Source organism: Amblyomma mixtum, chromosome 2, assembly GCF_055824585.1.
Source record: "Amblyomma mixtum isolate Tamu chromosome 2, ASM5582458v1, whole genome shotgun sequence".
Taxonomy (NCBI): Eukaryota; Metazoa; Arthropoda; class Arachnida; order Ixodida; family Ixodidae; genus Amblyomma; species Amblyomma mixtum.
In genome coordinates this window covers 80,389,964-80,411,574 of record NC_143013.1, presented here as the reverse complement: position 1 = coordinate 80,411,574, position 21,611 = coordinate 80,389,964, and the positions used below count along the sequence as shown (strand labels likewise).

At 49.2% G+C, this 21,611-nt stretch overlaps 1 protein-coding gene across 1 annotated transcript in view; it reads right to left on the bottom strand.

Annotated features, from left to right (window-relative positions):
- Window positions 1–21,230, bottom strand: part of LOC149359864 (metabotropic glutamate receptor 5-like) — a 469,646-nt gene extending 448,416 nt beyond the window's left edge. The window contains exon 1 of the mRNA XM_089571977.1: window positions 20,715–21,230. The gene's annotated coding sequence lies outside the window, so the exon portion shown is untranslated. The remainder of the gene's footprint in view (window positions 1–20,714) is intronic.
- Window positions 21,231–21,611: the final 381 nt, after the last annotated feature.

Sequence of the window (21,611 nt, the reverse complement as noted above, 5' to 3'; positions counted from 1 at the left end):
CAGATGGGTGTTTGCCACATAATCAAGACGCAGTAAATATCGCTGTAAAAAGTCGTCAAACAATTATAAAAACAGAAACTTCTTGACTGCAGGCGAAAAAGAAATAATCATTACGATACAATGGGTAACTTTCTCATCAAAAACACTCACCGGATGGTTACCAATGTATAACGCGGGATCCAGAGGGCTGCCGTTAACGTGTTTATGCTTCGCGATATATTGCACTAGAGAATATGAGAGCGACTTCATATCCTTGCAGTTATAGAGCGCTCTTTTTACTTTCCCGCGCATACTCATTCTTAGACTAGCGCGTCCTCTCCCCAGGCGGCGCGTTTCCCAGCAGGAGCCGCAGATGGCCCGTGCTAAATTTCTCCATTCTCGCCATAATCTTCCTCCTCCTTGCGCGGCAACCACTCCTCGGATGGTTTCTGCAGCACACACCCTCCGGTTGCTCACTCCTCAATCCGCCATACCCTCGTCCTTCCACGGTAACCATCTCCATCCGGGATAACTACCTTCCACGTGGTTCCCGTCGCTACCACCGAAAGGTTGCGCCTTCTTACGGTCTGGGCGTACCCCTCCTTCTACGCTAACCATTCTGTGGTTGGGTCCCGCGATAACCATACTCCGGTTACGCATATTACACTGTCACCATACGCTCCTACTTCCAGGATACCCACTTTCCTGGTGTTTCGCTTGGCTACCCCTCCCCGGTTACGCATTCGTCCGCTCTCGCCATAGCCAATTCCTTCCACGGTTACCATTCTCCGTATGGTTGCCGCGATAACTATACTCTGGTTACGCATATTATGCTGCCACCATAACCTCCTACTTCTGCGATACCTACTCTCTGGGTGTTTCTCTTGGCTACCCCTCCCCGGTTCTCGCCATAGCCAACTCCTTCCACGGTAACCAACCTCCAGATGGTTCCCGCGATAACCATACTCCGGATACGCATATACGCTGTCTCCATACCCTCCAACTTCCTCGATACCCACTCTCCGGGTCTTTCTCTTGGCTACCCCTCCCCGGTTACGCATTCCTACGCTCTTGCCATACCTTCCTCCTTCCACTGTAACCATCCTCCGGTAGGTCATTACTCCGCGCTCGTGATAATTCCTCATTCCGCGGTAAGCACCCTCCAGATGGTTTCAACGGCAGATTTGTTGGGATGCAAGTTCGCTGTTCTACTTTTATAGGCTGGTTCCTACTTTCTATACTTGAACACTTATTTGTGCGCATCTTCTCTGCTGCTGCTGCTGCTGCCACAACTTACTTTTGGTATCCTACAGGTGCTGTAGTACTACAAAGAAATGCCTTACAGAGATAGGCACGTAAGGCAAACGTCGGCTGACCTTTGCCTTACGTGCCTTGAGTTTCTGGGAAACGTAGAAGTATTTGCGTGCTGTACTGAGTGTTCTTAAGACCATCACAGCGATAAATGCTTGGGCTCCTCGTTAAACAGCGATCTGAAACCGCTCGTAAGAACTTCCGTTGTACAACATGCACTACTGCAGACAAGCTTGGTGGTGGCCCTACAGCCGGTCAGGATGTAGCAGTCCAATGGCTAGAATAGACAAAAAGCTCGACGAGCTCATGGAAATAAAGGTGACTGTCATGAAAAATGGAAGAGACCCTGCGACATATGAGCAACCAACATGATAGCATTTTGCCTAAAGTTGACAAGAATGAAAAAGATATAGCCAGATTGGGAGACCGTGTCACGCATCTTGAGAATAACGTTTCGGACGCTAAGCAGTCTAGATAAACGATGATTTAAACCAGCTAGAGCAGCATAGCATAAAAGAGTGATGCCACAGTCATTGTTCGCTTCAAATCGCCGTCTATGAGATAAGAATGGATGAACCGCATTTGGTAAGTTCAACGAAGCCTACCGAAAACTTGTCCTGACAGAAAATCTGACTCGGAAAGACTGGGCTGGCGAAGAACTGGAGCGCTATTCATGGCTACCATTTTTAAGTTTGAAGTTTATTTCCATTTCAGTAAGAAATGAGGGACCCGAGACAAAAAAGTGAACTTTGATTCACTTGACGGCGCTTGGGCCCCATTACATGGCTTTGTATATGGCTTTGCTTTACATATCAATGGCAAATTGCTGGTGCGCAAAGATAACGGTTTTAATGCTCCACACTAGAGCACTGCACGGGCCTCAATCTGGGGCCCGGGCCCGGCCCGGGCCCGAGACCTGAAGCCCGAGCCCGGCCCAGGCCCGCGGCTCCAAGCCCGGGCCCGGCCCAGGCCCGCTAAATTATCGCTCTAGCGAGCCCGGCCCGGCCCGTGAATCCCGGAGTGAAGCCCAGCCCGGGCCCGGCCCGGCCCGTTTCACAGTAACGCTTGAGGTACACTGCTCACTCTGAGCAAGTAGACTGCTACTAGACCGATAAGGAACTGGCCGACAAAGGTTCTGAAACCACAGTTTGGCTTGTAGAAAGTTGGGTTCGTTTTAACCCGGATGGATGTTGTAAGGTCGTCGCTTGCACCCGCTTGTACGCGTTTCTTTTGCTTGTGTTTTTTTTATACAGTTACGCCCCGAGCCGCTTCGCCGGGATGCCGGGCGTCCCGGGCGGGGAGGAAACTTTTGTCTTTTGTATGCTGTTTCGAGTTCTGTTTCGTACAGCGGTACCCCCGAGCCGCGTCGGCGCGGTGCCGCGTGCCTTCGGGGGCGGACCTTTTGTTTGTCTGTTGTTTGTCGTGCGGAGCGGGCCCCCTGGACGGACCGCGCGTTCATCACCCGCATTTGAGATGTTTGTTTCCGCGGGTGAACTCGCACTTTGCGTGGAGGGAGCATTGAGCGTGCAACTGGTTTAGTTGGGTCTCGTTCTAGCACCGACAGGTAAGGCGTCGTGTGTCCCCGTAGGCGGCGCCGCTTCGCGCATGTGCGGGGCTCCGGACGCCTTCGACAGACCACACCTCGCACATCTGTTAGGTGCCTGGGTTTGCGTTGTTTTTCTTTGCCGTATGTCGCAGCCACTGGTCGTAAATTTGCGCTTCTTCGCGGGGACGGACCAAGGCCCAGACGCGCCGGCGCCCCAGCCCCATCCGCGGTACATGGATTCCCCGACACCGGGGGAAAGCGTCCTTGGTAATATGAGAGCGCTGAACGAATACATGCTTTTGTAGCAGCCCAGCCACGGCCGCGAGCTCTGAGCGGGGGGCAGTTGAGGTCGGAGCTGGGTAGGAGACGGACTTCCTCCCGCATGCTCGCTTAGGACGACGGATTGTCTTAAGTCCAGGGGCGGCCCAGCTCATTTATTCTTTTCAATGCTGCTGTCATCATTATAACTGTACTGTACCTTTTTATTGCAATCAAGTGTTAATTAAGTAAGTGTTCTCAGTTAATCCGGCGGAATCGAGAGGTTCATTGGGCGAAGCAGGGAAACGGGACCTACTAAGAAGAAAGAAGAAACTACTAGCAACAACGAGCGAAGAACAAGAGTGAACAAAACAAAAATTAACTAAGCTCAGTCCCACTTACTTGGAGCATCGCTATATGGTCCCTTCAATTGGTTGCATGGTTACTAGCCAAAGTACAATTGGGCCCCGTTTAAAATTGGCGCACTGTGACGTCACGACCGTTTCGACCAACTGAAAAGCGTGACATTCTCTGTCGACAACTGCTGCTTACAACGATGAGACATTAAAGGCTTTCGCCTTAATAGAACAACCCACATAATTGTTTTACTGATGTCATTAAGAGTAGTGCTCGCCAGGCCCTCTTTTGGACAGTGATCTCGTGTAGGTGCGCAAAGATAAAGTCGGAAGTTCCGAAAGCGAAATAAAAAGGGCTGCATACGCGCGTAATAGACTACTTTGCATTCCCCCATGATTTTAATCAGTTATATTTTGCCGCCCGGGAGAATAAACATTAAAGCTGCCTAGCAAGCAGTGGGATGACATTTTTTTAGTGAACGCGTTCTCACAGGTTGAAATCGTAGCCAAACTGGTCGCCTTTCGGCAGAAACGAAAAGCTAAAAGACCTGAGTATTTCATGGTGTGTGTTTTGAAGACTATAAGCGTCCTAAACTTTGGGTTGACGAATGATCAATGGCCAATTAAGACCGGTTGAATATTACTCTTACTGGTGGAGCAGAAGATAACGTGCGAACGACGTGATAACTTACAGGGCAAAACCCTTGTCATGACAACCAGGCTGAAGAAGCGAGGAGAGATAGATGTGCTTATTCGATTATATTGCCACGCGCCTAACGCGCCGCGCGGCCTCCGCGCTGAATCGAAGACGACGACGAAGCGGCGGTGGACTCTCGCGGCGCGCTTGTTCTGTTTGGTGTCGTGGAAGCTGGCTCTAGAATTAAAAGAAGGCTCCCGCTCCCAGTCTTGGGTTCTTGCCGACGCCTACCTTCGCGGCTCCTCTGGTCGTGACACTGGTGGAGGTGCGACCGATGCTCCCTACTCCTGAGGACGACTCGACGCGCCCGCCTCTTGTGACCACCCCCGTCCATCGTGCCAGCCGGAGGATCCGAGGCCTGTCCCCCGAGGCCCTCCCTGTTGTCAGCGCGCCTTCAACTACCATTCCACTCATGGCGACGCCACTGCCCGCCCTGCCTACAACCGTCCCTGCAGCCAGCCCCACCTATCTCACCCTTCAGACTCCACGCACGCCTAAGCCCTTTCACGGTGACCTGTTTGAAGATGCCGAAGACTGGTTGGCTCAGTACGAACGGGTCGCGACCTTTAACTGCTGGGACGACGCTACAAAGCTGCGTAACGTGTACTTCAGCCTTGAAGACTCCGCACGAACGTGGTTCGAAAACCATGAGACTACTTTCTGTACGTGGCCGGACTTTCGACGTCAGCTCGTGAGTACGTACGCCAACAGCGACCGCCGGGAGAGCGCAGAGCGTACACTGTCCTCTCGAATTCAGCTTCCCAATGAGGGTGTTGTTATGTACGTCGAGGATGTGACGTGTCTTTGCCATCGCGCCGATCCGGCCATGCCTGAAGAAAAAAAGCTGCGGCACCTGATGCGCGGCGTAAAAGACCAGCTCTTTTCCGGCCTCGTGCGGAACCCGCCCAACACCGTCGCGGAGTTTCTGGCCGACGCCGTGCACATGGAGAAATTGCTGCAGCAGAGATCCCATCAGTACGACCGGCAACTGCGTCAAACTTCGACTCTATCAACGTTGGACCGGTTCGACCATGAACCCAGGCCGAATCCGGACTCCCTTCGCGAACTAATCCGTTCCGTGGTCCGCGAGGAGCTGCAGCACCTTCAAGCCACCTTTGCCCCTCGCGTCGATTCCGTCACCAGCGTCATCCGCGAGGAAGTCCGGCAGGCACTCAGGGCACAAGACGCTGCAGCTGTGCCGGCGCCGCAACCGACCCCATACGATCCCGCGCCGTACCCGACTCCTGTCCAGCCAGTCACGTACGCGGACGTCGTGCGCCGCGCGGCCCCACCTCCTGGGCCTTCGCCTTACACCGCACCATTGGTCGCGGTGCACTCTGCCCAGCCGACTCCTTACTGGGCGGATCGGCGCCAGGCACCGCGGAAGACTGACCTCTGGCGGACTCCGGATCAGCGCCCGCTCTGCTACCACTGTGGTGAGGCCGGCCATCTCTACCGGCGGTGCCCCTATCGCGAAATGGGACTACGCGGTTTTTCCATCGACAGCCCCCGTCCACGCCCTGGCGAGCGCCCTCAAGACATCGCTGAGTATGTCACCCGCCAGCGTAGTTCACCGTCTCCTCCGCGCCGCGAGTCGCGATCGCCCTCTCCACGCCGGTCTTCGCCCTCTGGCTCCCGTTTCGCCCCAGGACAACGTGGTTCCTCGAGCCCTCGTCGGGAAAACTAGCTCCGGCGGCCTTTGGAGGCGAGGCCGCCGAACGCCGTTCCGACGCAAAGCTTCCACCGCCGCAGCAACTGAATCGCCCCGACGTCGCACGCCGCATCGCTGCACAGTTTTCCCCGACGCGCCTTTCGTATCGCCGCGATGCCGCAACCCCGATCGCCGACCCGCTTCCGCCGCCGCACCGACCCAATCGCCCCGACGCCGAACGCCGCATCACCGAAGAGTTTCCCCCAACGCACCGCTTGATTCGCCCCGACAGCGCAACCCCAGTCGCCGACCAGGTTCCGCCGCCGCACCGACTGAGTCCTCCACAACAGCCATCGACGGGCCGTGCTGAAGGCAGGGTCTCCTTGGATATCCCTGTTCTCGTCGACACAAAGGAGGTCAGTGCGTTGGTCGATACGGGCGCAGATTACTCTATCCTTAGCGGACGGCTTGCGACGGCCCTGAAAAAAGTGACGACACCCTGGGACGGCCCCGACATACGCACGGCAGGCGGACATCTTGTCGCACCACTCCGCATGTGTGCGGCCCGGATTACGGTTCGAGGCTGCACATTCGTTGCCACTTTTCTCGTTCTCCGCGAATGTTCTCGCGATGTCATCCTTGGCATCGACTTTCTTCGCGAGCACGATGCTATCATAGACCTGCCGAACCGCTTGGTGACGTTTTCTACCGCAATGGCCACAGAAGAACCTGCGCACCAGGGTTCTCGGTCCGCCCTGCGAGTCGCCGACGATAACGTTACGGTGCCACCACGTGCCAGCATTCTCGCTAGAGTTACCTGCGACGAGCCACATAGGGGACTCCGGGTTGTCGAGCCTAATGTCTCCCTCGTGCTCACTAAGGGGGTTGCGGTGGCTCGGGGCCTTGGATCCCTTCATGACGGTTGTACAGAGGTCCTTGTCACCAACTTCTGCAATGAGCATCGACATCTGTTCCGTGGCACAGCCATCGCTTACGTCGACCATGTTCAGGAAGTGGCCGAATGCTTTGCTTGTGCGGAGGACACACCTGGAGCTGACGCCGAAGCGGTCACCAGCGTAGACATAAATCCAGGCCTTCCACCCACTGAAAAGAGGCAACTCCAGAACCTCTTGCGGGAGTTTGGTGCGTGTTTCACGTCGTCGTCTAAAGTGCGCCAAACGTCGATAGTTAAACACCGCATTATCACGCATGAAGGAGCCCGCCCCATCCATCAGCAGCCCTATCGTGTGTCCCCTCGTGAGCGAGATGCTATTCAAACACAGGTCGAAGAGATGCTCACAGACGGCGTCATCCAACCGTCAAGCAGTCCGTGGTCGTCTCCTGTCGTACTCGTGAAAAAGAAAGACGGGACACTACGGTTCTGCGTCGACTACAGGAAGCTGAACAGTGTGACCAAGAAAGACGTGTACCCGCTCCCGCGTATCGACGACTCCCTCGACCGACTTCGTCAAGCCAAGTACTTCTCTTCGGTCGACCTCAGAAGTGGTTATTGGCAGATAGAAGTTGATGAGAGGGACCGTGAGAAAACCGCCTTCATTACACCGGACGGGCTGTATGAATTTCGCGTCCTCCCTTTCGGGCTCTGCTGTGCTCCTGCCACGTTCCAAAGAATGATGGACACCGTTCTCACCGGTTTGAAGTGGCAGACCTGTCTTGTTTATCTTGACGATGTCATCATTTTTTCCGCAACGTTCACGGAACATCTGCACCGCCTCAGGACTGTCCTCAAAGCCGTTCGATCCGCCAACCTCTCCCTCAAACCAGAAAAATGCCACTTTGGGTTCACCGAATTGAAGTTCCTCGGGCACGTCATTAGTGCTGACGGAATCCGCGCTGACCCAGAGAAGCTTGCTGCCGTTGCTGCCTTTCCGGTCCCCTGCCACAAAAAAGCAGTCCGACGTTTTCTGGGCCTGTGCTCCTATTATCGCCGCTTCATTAGAAACTTCGCCCAGCTCGCCAGCCCTCTGACGCTCCTAACCCGTGATGACACGTCATTTTCCTGGGGCAACGAACAACAGACTGCCTTCGACGAGTTACGACGCCTACTCCAATCACCGCCCATCCTGGCACATTTCGACGAAGATGCCGACACGGAGGTGCACACGGATGCGAGCAACGTCGGTCTTGGCGCCGTTCTAGTTCAGCGGCAAAACGGTGTCGACAAAGTAATTGCCTACGCCAGCCGCGCACTGTCGCGTGCTGAGTTGAACTACTCTACCACGGAAAAAGAATGTTTAGCGGTAGTCTGGGCCGCCGCCAAGTTCCGCCCATACCTCTATGGCAGACCGTTTTGTATCGTCACCGACCACCACTCGCTGTGCTGGCTGAAAAATTTAAAGGACCCTTGCGGCCGCCTAGCACGTTGGGCATTACGCCTGCAGGAATTCGATTTCACCGTCACCTACAAGTCAGGCCGGAAACACACCGACGCTGATACCTTGTCACGCGCTCCCGTCGAACCTCCTCCGCAAGACACCACCGACGATGATAGCTTCCTTGGAGCGGTCAGCACATCTGAGCTCGTTTCCAGACAGCGTGCCGACACTGAGCTCCGTCTGCTCATCGAACATCTCGAAGGTGGTTGCCCTGAAATACCACGATACCTAGCTCGTGGACTATCGTCGTTTTGCCTGCGGAGAGGGGTGCTTTATAAAAAGAACTCTACTTCAAGTCCGACAACTTACCTGCTCGTCATACCGTCTGATCTGCGGGATGAAGTCCTCCTTGCCTGCCATGATGAACCGACTTCCGGCCACCTTGGAGTTACCCGCACCTTATCCCGAATCCGGCAGAACTATTACTGGCCCAACCTAACTTCAAGTGTCAAGCATTATGTCCGGACATGCCGGCAATGCCAGCGGCGAAAAAAACCCGCGCCCAAGCCTCCTGGACTGCTTCAGTGCATCGAGCCGCCACAAATACCATTCGACAAAGTCGGCATGGACCTTCTGGGGCCATTTCCTCTCTCGTCTACCGGCCACAAGTGGATCGTAGTCGCCACAGACTACTTGACCCGCTACGCTGAAACGAAGGCCCTTGCGCGAGGTACTGCCGCCGAAGTTGCCCACTTCTTTATGCACGACATCGTGCTTAGACACGGCGCCCCATCGGCCATCATTACTGACCGAGGCAAGGCGTTTACAGCCCGACTACTACGTGACATCTTAGCGCTTAGCCATACTGCTCATCGACCAACAACAGCGTATCATCCCCAAACCAATGGTCTAACGGAACGGCTCAACAAAACATTGGCGGACATGATCTCGATGTACGTCGACGTTGAACACAAAACCTGGGATGAGGTCTTGCCGTACGTCACCTTCGCATATAATACCGCGACGCAGGAAACCACCCAGTTCACCCCGTTTCGTCTCGTGTATGGCAGAGAGGTCCGCATGATGCTAGACGCCATGCTGCCGTACGGCGACACAGAGCTTCCCCCTGAAGCTGGCCACTTCGTGGAGCAAGCAGAGCAGGCCCGTCAGCTGGCCCGCTTGCACATCAAGGACCAGCAATCCGCCGATGCCCGACACTATAACCGTCGGCACAGGGACGTGCACTACGAGCCCGGCGACCACGTGTGGGTGTGGACACCCGTGCGCCGCAAGGGATTGTGCGAAAAGTTTATAAATAGGTACTTTGGCCCGTACAGAGTCCTGCGCCGTTTGAACAGCGTCAACTACGAAGTTGTACCCCATGGAACTGTGATCGTCGGCCCTCAGCGTCAACGGCCTGAAATTGTGCATGTAGTGCGCTTAAAGCCGTACTTTTCGCGTGACTGAGCGCTGCGTTCACGCTGTGTTTCTTACCTTTTTCCCCTTACCCCACGTGTGACCTTGACTCTAGCCGCATTTCATTTAGCGCAAGTTGTATAGTTCACCTCACCCCTATTCTTCTTGTTTTTGCTCCTCCTCCTCTCACTGTACATACCCCATTCCACATCGAGACGATGTTTCCTTTCGCGGGGGGGGGGGGGGGGGGGGGGGGAATAATGCCACGCGCCTAACGCGCCGCGCGGCCTCCGCGCTGAATCGAAGACGACGACGAAGCGGCGGTGGACTCTCGCGGCGCGCTTGTTCTGTTTGGTGTCGTGGAAGCTGGCTCTAGAATTAAAAGAAGGCTCCCGCTCCCAGTCTTGGGTTCTTGCCGACGCCTACCTTCGCGGCTCCTCTGGTCGTGACAATATTTACAAACTCTCGCGAGCTTTTGTGGCTATTTCATTTACGAGACGTTCCGGTCAGCTCATCAAAAGAAAACCAAACGCGTTTTAGTTTGTGAATTTTCTCACATTAGAAAAATATAGCTATAAAATTAAAGCTATGTTTTTGGGGCTTAAGGGCCCAAGGGGAGTCAGGCTGTGAGAGATACCGAAGCAAAGGGCTCCGGATCATTTCGAACACCAGGGTTTCCTCAACGAGCAATGATACTACAAAGTACATGGCTGTCATGCTTGCCGCCTAAACAGAAATGCGGCCGCTGAGGATAGGAGCAAACCCTGGTTCCCCGGCTCAGTAATCAAGCGCCTTGGCCACTAAGCCACCACGGCGTGGAAATAAGGAAATAAATAAGTAAATGAATGAAGTTTAGTTTTTTTCTCAGCGCATACTATAACCCATACCTTATCCGTGTCGCTGCTCCAATGTCGTAGTTGTGTACTTCACTCTGCAATAGTGAATGAATAGTCGGACACCAGCCGTTTCTGTACGGACCCAAGCCCAACTCGCGTCCGCAGCTTTAAGCCCGAGCCCGGCCCGGGCCCGCAACTTCAGGCCCGGGCCCGGCCCAGGCCCGGCAAAACAGATCATGTCCCGGCCCGGCCCGGGCTTTCGGGCCGGCCCGAGCCCGTGCAGTGCACTACTCCACACATCAAGCATGAGTCAGAACTGCATAAATAGACTGCCACTTAGTGTGCCGTATTTAGTTTTAACTCAGTTCATACAACTATTCTGGCGCAGTTACTTCCCAGCGACTTAAAGTGCACCATACCTTAACCATGCTTCTCTAAAATATTTTCACCTTAATGCCCGTGTTTTTCGTAACAACTATGAGGATATTAGTTTGTTAGGGAGTTTTGGCTTTATTTTTAATGTGCTGATGTTGCCAGAAATTTGTTATACCAATGTCTAAGTGTTCGCTCTGTCATTACATGAACCATTTCTTTTTCAACTGCCTAGACGAATGTAAGGGTGATGGAGTGTATGTGCTTCTGTCTACCCGCAGCAAATATTACATGCTCAATGATTTGACCTTACATTCAATTAATGGGTGGTTTTAAAAGTTAACAGTAGCAATCTTGTGATCTCTGTGTTCTTTAAACCGCGAAGTGGTGATGCATGTGCCTTTCTAACGTTAATAGAACATTTTTTTGCATTTTGTTACTGCTAACAATTGCACTGTTAATTTGTTTGGCGCGGGGGGGGGGGGGGGGGGGGGGGGGGGGCTGTTAAGGTTTGGTTTTAGTTTTGGTTTTATGGGGTTTAACGTCCCAAAGCGACTAAGGCTATGAGAGACGCCGTAGTGAAGGGCTCCGGAAATTTCGACCACCTGGGGTTCTTTAACATGCACTGACATCGTTTAACACGTTAAATGAAAGTAAGTTGTCACATGAAATTGAAATACTGCTATATTCTCACGGATGCCAGACTGCAATTAATGAGCTTACCAAGGTATGTATGAAGTCAGAAACACTTCTTGCTCTTTATATTACCAATTCGGAGTTGTCCCTTATAAAATCAGGCGTTTTATGCTGCCAATTAAGGGATCATATGGGCAGATAAATGTGTTTACGTAAACTTGTTTCTATGCTTCCGACGCGACATCTTTAATTTACAGCTATCCAGACTTTAAACCATCTAACCTCGACAAGTTTCGCAGAGCTGTTACTAACGAGTCGTATGATGAGTTGTACTCTGTAAACGACATGAATGCTCCATACGTTGCATTCGTTTGCACATTCATAACCCTACACATATACTGTTTTCCCTAACCTGAAGGTTCCCGACGCACGCGCTTTAATGAGCCAGAGATGAGTTCCTTGTTAGTTAACAGAATCCAAGTTGAATCCAAGTTGTACGTGTCATTTGTCAGACCAAACAACCCTTACCTCCTGGCCAACTTCAAAGCCTACAGGAACAAACTGAACTCAGACATCAGGGCAGTGGAAACAGGGTATTACACTAACGTTTTTGAGAACCATAATGGTCTCAGTGAGGTACTTTGGAAGAAGCTTTCTAATGTTCTAAGTCCTGGAAATGGAATGAAATTCCCTGACAAGCTGCATGTATGAAGGGCTGAACTTAGTGGCCAGGAACTGGAGAACTCTGTAAATGAATCCTTCCTAGTTGATTCCCAACCATCGTCTGGGGTGGATGCTGTGCAGTTTACTGATTTTAGCACTACCTCTAGCGTATTTCCTGGTCCGGTGATGCCAGAAGAAATTATTACTACCTTTCATAATCTTTATTCTAATTCTTTCTTTGGAGCAGATGGTATACAGACGGTACCGGTCAAGTATGTTATCAGTATAGCTGCACCAGTCATATTCAATCGACACATTCAGTTTTTGCCTACCCTCCGGCATTTCCCCCTCCAAGATGCGAATCGCGAAGGTAGTTCCAATATTCGAAAGGGGTGACTTACAGAAAGAATGAGTAATTACTCCCTTATTAAAGGGAGTAATTAATGATTAATTAATGACTCATTAATGAGTAATGAGTCAATGAGTAATTACTCCCTTATTAAAGAATATATTAAATTACAGACAGATTTCTCTGTTGCCTGTGTTTTCCAAGGGCCTTCAAAAGTGATACACGCACACCTCTCTGCTTTTTCTGAGAGGCACATTATTATCACACTTTCATAGCACCGCCTTAAAAAAACCCTTCAACTGAAACTGCGCTTCTAGCCCAAAAAGTTTTTTTCCGCTTAACCTCGAAGACCGCTAGAGTACTGGCCCTTTTTGTTGACTTTTCACGAGCATTTGACTCTAGAAAACATGACGTTCTCCTAGCAAAAGTCCCAAAGTATGGAGTTCGTGGAATTTATCTAAGACACATACGTTCATGCTTGGCTTCTCTCATATTTATAACGAGCCCCTCATTCCCCTTCCCTTGTTTGCTTAACACATACGTTCATGTTTGCCACAGCGTCGCCATTATTTAGAGGTCAATGGATTTTCTTAAATCATGCTGTATACTGCATGCGCAGTACCGCACCGGAGTCTCTTAGGGCCTTTCTTATTCAATTTTTACAGTAATGACATTGTAAACATTGCCAATGATACTACTTCATCATATATGCCGATGACGCAACGCTACTGTTTGGTGGAGGTGACACTGACAAAAGGATCAATAAAGTGAAAGATACACTCTTACTGTTTGCCCGTAGAAGTTATTTTAATGCACTAAAAATAAATGTGAAGAAAACAAAAGCTATGTTTTTTCACCGAAATGCCAGGTAATAAACATGACTTGGACAATCGCGAGTACGTTTAAAACACTTGGAGTCTGTTTCACAAGCAAGCTGATCTGGGACGCACACATAACCCTTGTTGCCTTAAAAGCTTCCCCCATCATTGGCGCCTGTTGTACCGGCATCGTCATATCCCTTCGGTTTCAGCCGAACTACTCCTATTTAAATCTCTATTCATGTCCCATCAAAAATTGTTGCCACCTTATAAGGGGCACGTCAACATCCACTAACCTCCACATGATTCACCGTCCAGAAAGAAAAGCTCTTCAAGTAGTCTTTATTCGCCCCTCTGACTTCCCCTCAAAACAGCTCTTCAACATCGCTAAAGTAATAAACATTCTTCATCTGTACGACTCTCGCCTAGTCCAACGTTACAAACAAGAAATGAAACAGAACAATTCCTTTTTATCTAATCAGGTGGAACTTATAACCGTCCTACCAACGTACCGACTGTGTCGGACTAAACTGCACAATATACCTACCCCAAGAACTAACTGCACGTGCAAATGCTGTAATATTATCTGCTTCTGTTACTTTTGAATAGAATAGCTGACAGCGGCCATGAAATGTCCTCCTTACACAAAGGGGATTTACTGAACTTACGCTCCGCTTACTATCCGCTTACTGGACATAGGCTCCGCCTTCAAGAATATGACGCGACCGCGGTTCGTCTTGCTCACGACGACAGGACACTGTTTCTTCTTTCACAATCGAAATCATTTTGTGAAAGGCCTCACGATATGCATATAAAGCCCCGCTTTAAAAACAAACCGTACGAACGTGAGTACGTGGCCTATCGGTGTCGTGTCTGACTCGCAACCCAAAGGTCAGGGGTTTGATTCTCGACAACCCCAATTTTTCCTTTTGCGCAATTCATGTAGTTTATATACATATGCACAGTCTTTGTCAAAAGTAACCAGGCTGCACGTTTTTCTTCGCAGTCGTATACTAAAGCTATTATGCCAGCCCTCAAGTTCTAAATCTATATATGGTAAGGAGAACCCCTGTTCTCAACTTCAAAGAACGTTTTGATCTTTAGGGAAGCCGTAAGGGCTCTACTATACGAATGAGAAGCAAACCATAGAGTCTGGTTACTTTTGACAGAGACTGTACATGTTATAATGCCGCTTGACTCATGTTTAGAGCTTCTAATCACCAGTTTTCTAATGTTTGATCCACTTTTCAAATCCGCCACTCCACGTTTGACGTAGTCTCCTTTTTGAACTAATCTGGATTTTTCGGTTACAACAACAACCACACCAACCCCGCCTTTTCTGCAAAAGGGGACCCTTACGCAGTCGGGTAAAATTAACACCTCTTACTGTGTGTTTTTCGAGGGGCTATTTCGCAGTGTAGTTTCTAAAAGTGTCCGCCGTAACACTACCGGTATGTTTTCGTTGCTTTCGTGTCATCCTATTATGCGCAGCGCATGATCCTCTACCTCGCTCTGGCCCCAATAACGGAGGTCATCACCGTGTCTGCGCACAGTACACTCGCCAACACAGGTAGAAAGTAGCACAACTTATCGTAGTAACTGAACAAAGAAAAAAGAGGAAAGTCTGCTGCGACAGACAAGAGAGCAGCCTGTCGCGGCAGCGTGGCCGCCAACCATGTCGGGCGCACGTGCTTCGCCTGTAAAGCGGTCTTTTCTGCATTAACTAATCAATTGCGGGAAAGCGACTGACCTGGTCATGGGAAATAAGGCCAATAGCGGTTTTACTCTGCTTGTGTCTTGTCCTCATTACGCTCCCATCGTTAAAAGGGACTGGCTAGCAAACTCCGCCCGAACTTTTCGCTCTGCTTCTATAGCCGCTACGTGAAGCTCTAGCTTTTCAGAGATTATCTTAGTATCCACAATTATAAAGTGAAAGTGAACGATAGGGAGCGGAGGGAATGCTTAGTGGTTTTTAAATAGTCGGTCTTCGTGCAAGCGGTCCCTCTCACGACTTCATACGGCCTCCTGCCGGGTGGCTGTATTGAATGGACCACGGCTGGATACTTGCCACGGCTGAGCTTCTCCCTACTGCGTAACGGGAAATTCTGTAATGAACGAGAAAGATCATACTGCGAGCGTTGGATTCCAGTTACCGAGGCGAGTTTAAATCAGTAGCACCAAGGCCGAACGTCAGCACTGATGACTAGTGAATAAACTCTAGGTGCTCTTCTAAAGTATCTAGGTGATACAATGTCGCCTCGGTGTGTGTGCGTGCGCGTGTATATATATATATATATATATATATATATATATATATATATATATAAGCTCATACATACGCGCACGCACACACACCGAGGCGACATTGTATCACCTAGATACTTTAGAAGAGCACCTAAAGTTTATTCACTAGTCATCAGTGCTGACGTTCGGCCTTGATGCTACTGATTTAAACTATATATATATATATATAATTCTTTTTATCGTCCCAAAGTGACTGAGGCTATGACGGACGCAGCAGTGAAGGGCTCCAGAAATTTCGACCACCTGAGGTTCTTCAACGTGCGCTGACATCGCACAATGCACAGGAGTCTAGAATTTCGCTTCGATCGAAATTCGGGGGCAGGGATCGAACCCGCACCTTTCGGGTCAGCAGCAGAGCGCCATAAGCACTGAGCGACCGCTGCGGCGCGTGTGTATATATTCACCTATACTCACTCACCTAACGTATAATTTAACCTTAGTTGTTTCTAACGAGAGTAATAGGCAGAGGACAATCACAATGTGCTTGTACAGGATATATGCTCGTTTGGAGTTGTTCATCCCCATAGCAGCGAGGAACGACGAACATTGTAACCCCCCCCCTCCCCCTCTGGTTTGCACGCAAAGAGTACTGGCTTCGCATTAAAGGTAACTGCATCTTTTCGAAACCACATATTGCCGTGCGCTTATGTCAAATAAAAGCTCTGAAAGCGTGCACAGAGTTCAATATCTTCAGCGCATTTTCTACTCAATGAAACCGGATGAAAACCGTAATCCCAAGAACACGGCCCAAAAAGCTAAAAAGAAACTATCACATCAGCCAGAAACTATTCGATCAACAATTTCGCTAAAAGTATAAAGAAATGGTTTGGCTATTCCTCAGTGAATGCCAAATGTTTTCTTTATTTTCGGTGGTGCGCTTGCCGTCATTCTTTCTTTACTACTTTTCTCCTTTCTAACAGCCAAGTTCTTGTGAAGTAAGATTTTTTTTTCTTCCAGAACACTTTTCTACTATTCTGCAGCCAAAACATGCTTCCGGACCGGTGCCACAAAATTTTGTGCCACAGAAAGAAAAAAAGAAAGCACTTTGAGGGTCACCGCGTCTGGCGAAGATACCACGTTGCACGGCCAGTCGAAAGCTCTCTTGTCTGCTTGCGTGAGATCGGGCCCCCATCCAGACGTTATATAATGGCCGTGCTCTCCCTTAGGCTGATTTGTTACAACACTGTCTGGCTTTTGCAACTTAACCCTTTCACTTCATCTCTTTCATTTTTTTTTCTCGCGTCACCAAAATGGCCTAAGCATCCCTGAAAGAGCCATCGTTGGTGGAGCCCAAAGGCCAGGGGTCCCACTCCGTCGCGCCACCTACCACATCCGCACGACTAGCGTCAGTGCTTTTAAAAGCTGTAGGGTCAACCTTTAAATGTCATCCTCTAACACTGGTGAGCGAAACAGTTATAGCACACATAATTCATTTCATAAAACACAAACCGAAATTTTCTTCCCGTTGCTTTTCATAGTAAAGATGTGAAGATAATGACTTCTCAAAGAAAACAACCCGTTATCAATATGGTGTGTTAGCGGAAGAATTAGGGACTCCATAAACCAAACAGATAACGTGACCCACGCGAAATTCAGAAGGAAAGAAAACAGCTGCACGTAGCAGTCACAAAGTAACGCTACAAAAATAGAACAGTGCTGTGTGAAAATGTTACGCCTACTAACATATTTCGTCTACATTAATTATCTTCTTGTTCCAGACTTCCACTAATGTTGTGGACAAGAAATGTAGCTGCGAAATTACGGCACTTGTTGCTGAACAGCGAAAAGCTGTGTCCTGTATGTTGTAATTTTTTTTTAATCTTCTCGTGTGTTTTCTTTTTTATTCTGCCTTCAAGCTTCGAGAACCGAGCTGAGAGAGGCGAGATTATACCGAGTAATCTCGTATGATGCTGTTGACAGAAACTGCGAAGCATGGTTGTAAGGGATACGTGACGGACTGGCGAGGGATACGTCTTCCTGAGAAATAAGAAGGGGCGGTCTCTCAATTCAGGGACAACGTTTGCGAAGTACTTGAAAGATGAAAAACTGCCCATCATACGGCTTGTCTTGCTTAGACAACGCGCAAAAGAAAAAAAAAACCGTGATACACTTTTGCATAAACAGACGCCCTCAACTGCCTAGACCATCTCTTTTTTTTTTCTTCCTTTTCTACAGTTCAACTGCAGGATAGAGACGAGAACAATGTTTAACGATATTCGCTTAAAGAATGAGCCCTGTAGGTTGGTAGGATCAGCAAGATCTGGGCAGTAAAGGTAGTAATAGCAAACCTGAGCGGTTTTTTGCAGTCAACAAACCTAAAATGTTAGTGAAACGCATCGTCTCAAAACCATTCAGGCGTTTATACAACTAATCCTGTATGAGGGACTTTCTAAAGGGTAAATAGGCGCTAATATCGCCATGTTACGTAACAACCGAAAAGTATAGCGTTTATGCTCTGCCAAGTGACACTGTTGCCTGTAAGTGGAGGTCAACCATAAATATCCGGACCTCCTAGGGAATGTCTCAATTAAGGTCCCCTCCATAGGTCCAGATGAACCTGTGAGTTGATGACCTTATGAAGATGTTATGGAGGTTACGCAACTACTGCTGTCACCTTTTCGAGCAGGGAGAGGGCAAGAGCTTCTCTCTTATTGATTTTATAAATTTTTACAGTGACGTAAAATGCGTAATCAAATTCCAGCAGCACCGGTTGGTCCGTGAATTGCTTGCGCACTTTCTGAAAAGGTTTCTTTTCTCTGGAGACTATTAAAGAAATCGGAGAAGTTATGTAGTACACCTTCGCTACTGTGAATCTTCCAAGGGTGAAAAATAGATGCACTTAGTCGCGCTTGTGCCTAAAATTGCCTTGAATATGTTTTCTGTTTTGCTTCGTAAGAGAGCTTCCCGCCAACTTTTAAGCAAATGATCGTCTGAGCTAGTTGAGCGAAACGGTTTGCATTTAAAAGCAGCAACGCAGTGTCACAGGTTGTAAGAAACCCAATTTGGTAGAGATTTCTAAATGCGTTCAGAATTGTAGAATTACGGAGTTTTAAATTTTGTTCGGTCATTGTTTTCTTTCCGCCTTAAGAATGAGCATGTGCGCTGTAGCTGAAATTTTACGAGGTGCAAATTAAATTTAACCTAGGAAGAACCTCTAACACGGCCAGTACACGTGTAAAAAAGTGGTGCTTTGAACAAACTACGACTGTCGCAGCTTAGGTCACTGACGAATAAATGTACGATGCTAGTAGTGTCTATTTTTACTTCTTTTCATCATTGCGACGAAAAGGGGCACGCTGTAAAAACAGTGTATCAAAACTTTCATGTTACTTTCTTAAGGCCGTTTGTTTTGTGGCTCCATCCAGCACAAACCGAGCTACTGTTTCTATAAATAATTAACAAAATTCTTGACTCAAGAAATCTCACTTAAAGCCGCACATTTATTTCCGCCAAAATTATTGGTGTGACGAATCGAAGAGAGCGGAAGCTGAAAATTTGCTTTTTTTGTTTTTTGCTAGCGCTAAGATATCCTCAGAAGCAATCATATGTAGTGTTGCCCTTAAGCGGGTGTTTTTATAGCGTATCTTTCGAAAGCAATTGGTACGGACCGGCGTGTCAGCGGGCTGTTCAGAGCACGGTGTTAAATGGTCTTGAATTCTGCGGCTCATGATTATCGTTACCAACAACTGACCCACCAATAATAGATGTTCTTCAGTGTGCAAAATATTGGTGATTAAGTATTAGTATTCGTCTTATTGAATCCATGTCTATCAGTTACATTGAACCGGTATTATTACTTTTTACTAATATGCAGCATTTTTGTTTGGAATTACTATGTATATTATGTATTTTGTGTTTACTATATATTTTGTGTTTACAGTTTCTATGTATACTGCATGCTCTTATCTTCGTACAATTTTAATCGCAGCTTTGTATTATTTCTGCTGTTATCCGTTGCCAAGAGAAAACAAGGGGTAAGAACCGTTGTCAAGCTGCTCGAGAAGCAGCTTTTTGTTCTTATCCTTGCATTTATTTCTGTATTGAAAGAAATGCTAAATAAATTGATTTGAATTGATTTGATTTAATATTGTTCTCAGGACGAAAATTTGTCACAAATCTGCCGAACTCTCAGTGTCATGTCACTGCGTCACTGCCAGCCTCATACAGTCCTTGCTGCTCGGTGTACTTTCATCGTCTTTCACACATTCCAAAGCTATCCCTTCTGATCCTATTCCTTGAAAATCACTTTTTCTTGTACGCTTTCTTGATTTCTTTCTTTTTTAATTCATTAAAACTGGTGCTTAATTTCCTACACTATTCATTTACACTAACCAGCGAATTTTTAACCTGAGAAATCTTGGTGGTTCAGGTTTAGCCAATTTCTTATCCTCAGTTAGCAAACGTATTCGGTGACAGATCCTTTTCTTCGACCCGCCTTATGCAGCTCCTGCGCCTAGACACGAAGTTTATTCTTTATTATGATTCAGCTGATTGCAGCATCTACAAAAAAAAAGAAATGACCAGCACCCCAATTCATGACACGAGTCTGCCTTCGCATTTTAAAACCTCTGTACGCCACAAGTGTGAGTGCTGTATGATGATCAGGCGTCCCATATCTTACTCGTACAGTTCTATCGTGTCAGATTTGGGCCGTTTCATCATTTCGTTGTCCAAAAAGTTGCTTTATGTTTCGCTATTGTTATAACTTGCTGCGTGATTCAGTTCTTTTTCATTTCAATTTTATTTCTTTGCAGTACAACTTCAGCATGGCTGTAACAAACCTGAAAATAAGACTAGCGAGTCTAAAGCCGCGGGTATCGGTAGCGTCAACTGTGAACGGCTTTTAATGCAACGACAAATATTTTTTCGCTTTTATTGCTTGCTGAAAAGCTATTTGAGATGACTTAATTCAAATCAAGGATTCAGAAAGGGAAGGAGGGTACCGGCACATACCCTTCCCCACCTCCGACCCAACCCTCGCCGCAGTATGTTGTCCCGATCTGTTCATCTCATTGTCCTTAAAAATCTGGTTCAGCACTACGTTCTCAAAATTTGCTGCTTGTACTAGATAGCGCCGGCTTATGAAGATTTATTCAGGATAACCCAGAACGTAAGATCATACAGTTGGTAGTTGCTGATAATAAACATGCGCGCACTCGCACAAATATACATGCCACGCAGCTTACCTGGCAGCTGGCGGCTTGTCAGCGTTAATCCCCGGGTCTCTTATCAACGTCTCGGGCGGTGGCGGAGAGATAAACCAGTCACTGACAGCCGGCGACCGCAGCACAGACAACGCGAAGCGCAGGCAGCATCGGATGCGGCCGGAGGAACTGCGGCGATGTCACAAGACTCCGGCACCGCCGTGGCAGCACATCGTTCTGTGCCGAGATCCAGATAGTCGTCGCCGTCACACCGCTGAAACAACACGGGTCGTTACTCGCGAACAGCGTGCTCGAATATAGCGGCTGTTCGAGGGCTGGGAGCGGCGGCGTTTTCAAAAGCGCGCTCCTGACAGCGTTCTCCGTTCGGACGACGCAGTGGACACCACCGGTGTAGTCGGTGCGAGCGAGGCAAAGAACGAGTTCCTCGCGACGGAAGAGAGGAGAGAGAGAGAGAGAGAGAGAGAGGGCGGAGAAGAAAGCCCGAGAGGGGATCCGGCTGTGGCGGGCCGCCGATGATGTGAAGAAGCTCCGGGGTCTCCGCTCTCTGCGCGCTGGCAGCTTGAAACAACGCGGCCAAAAAGGAAGCCGGATTGGAAGAGGGTGGTGCGCCGATGCCAGCGCCGCCGTGCAACGCGCGCCGCGAATGCCGTCCTCCCGCGAGCCGACGGCTTCGTAGGTGGCGCCGTAGCGCGGGCATCGGGGCAACCAACCAGCGGCCGAGAACGCGCTGTCGCCTGATTATTCGTGGCGAGGCGATATAGTGGGGCCGCTGATCTCTGGCGGCGAACATAGTGGATTTCTCAGCCCCGTCTGCGAAGAACAGAAGGCATTTTGGCTCAAGGGAGCACTTGCCAAGGCGCGGAGGTTAACTTCAGTCTCCTGCTTTGCTGTGTGCTCCGTGCACCTGTAATTGGAGCG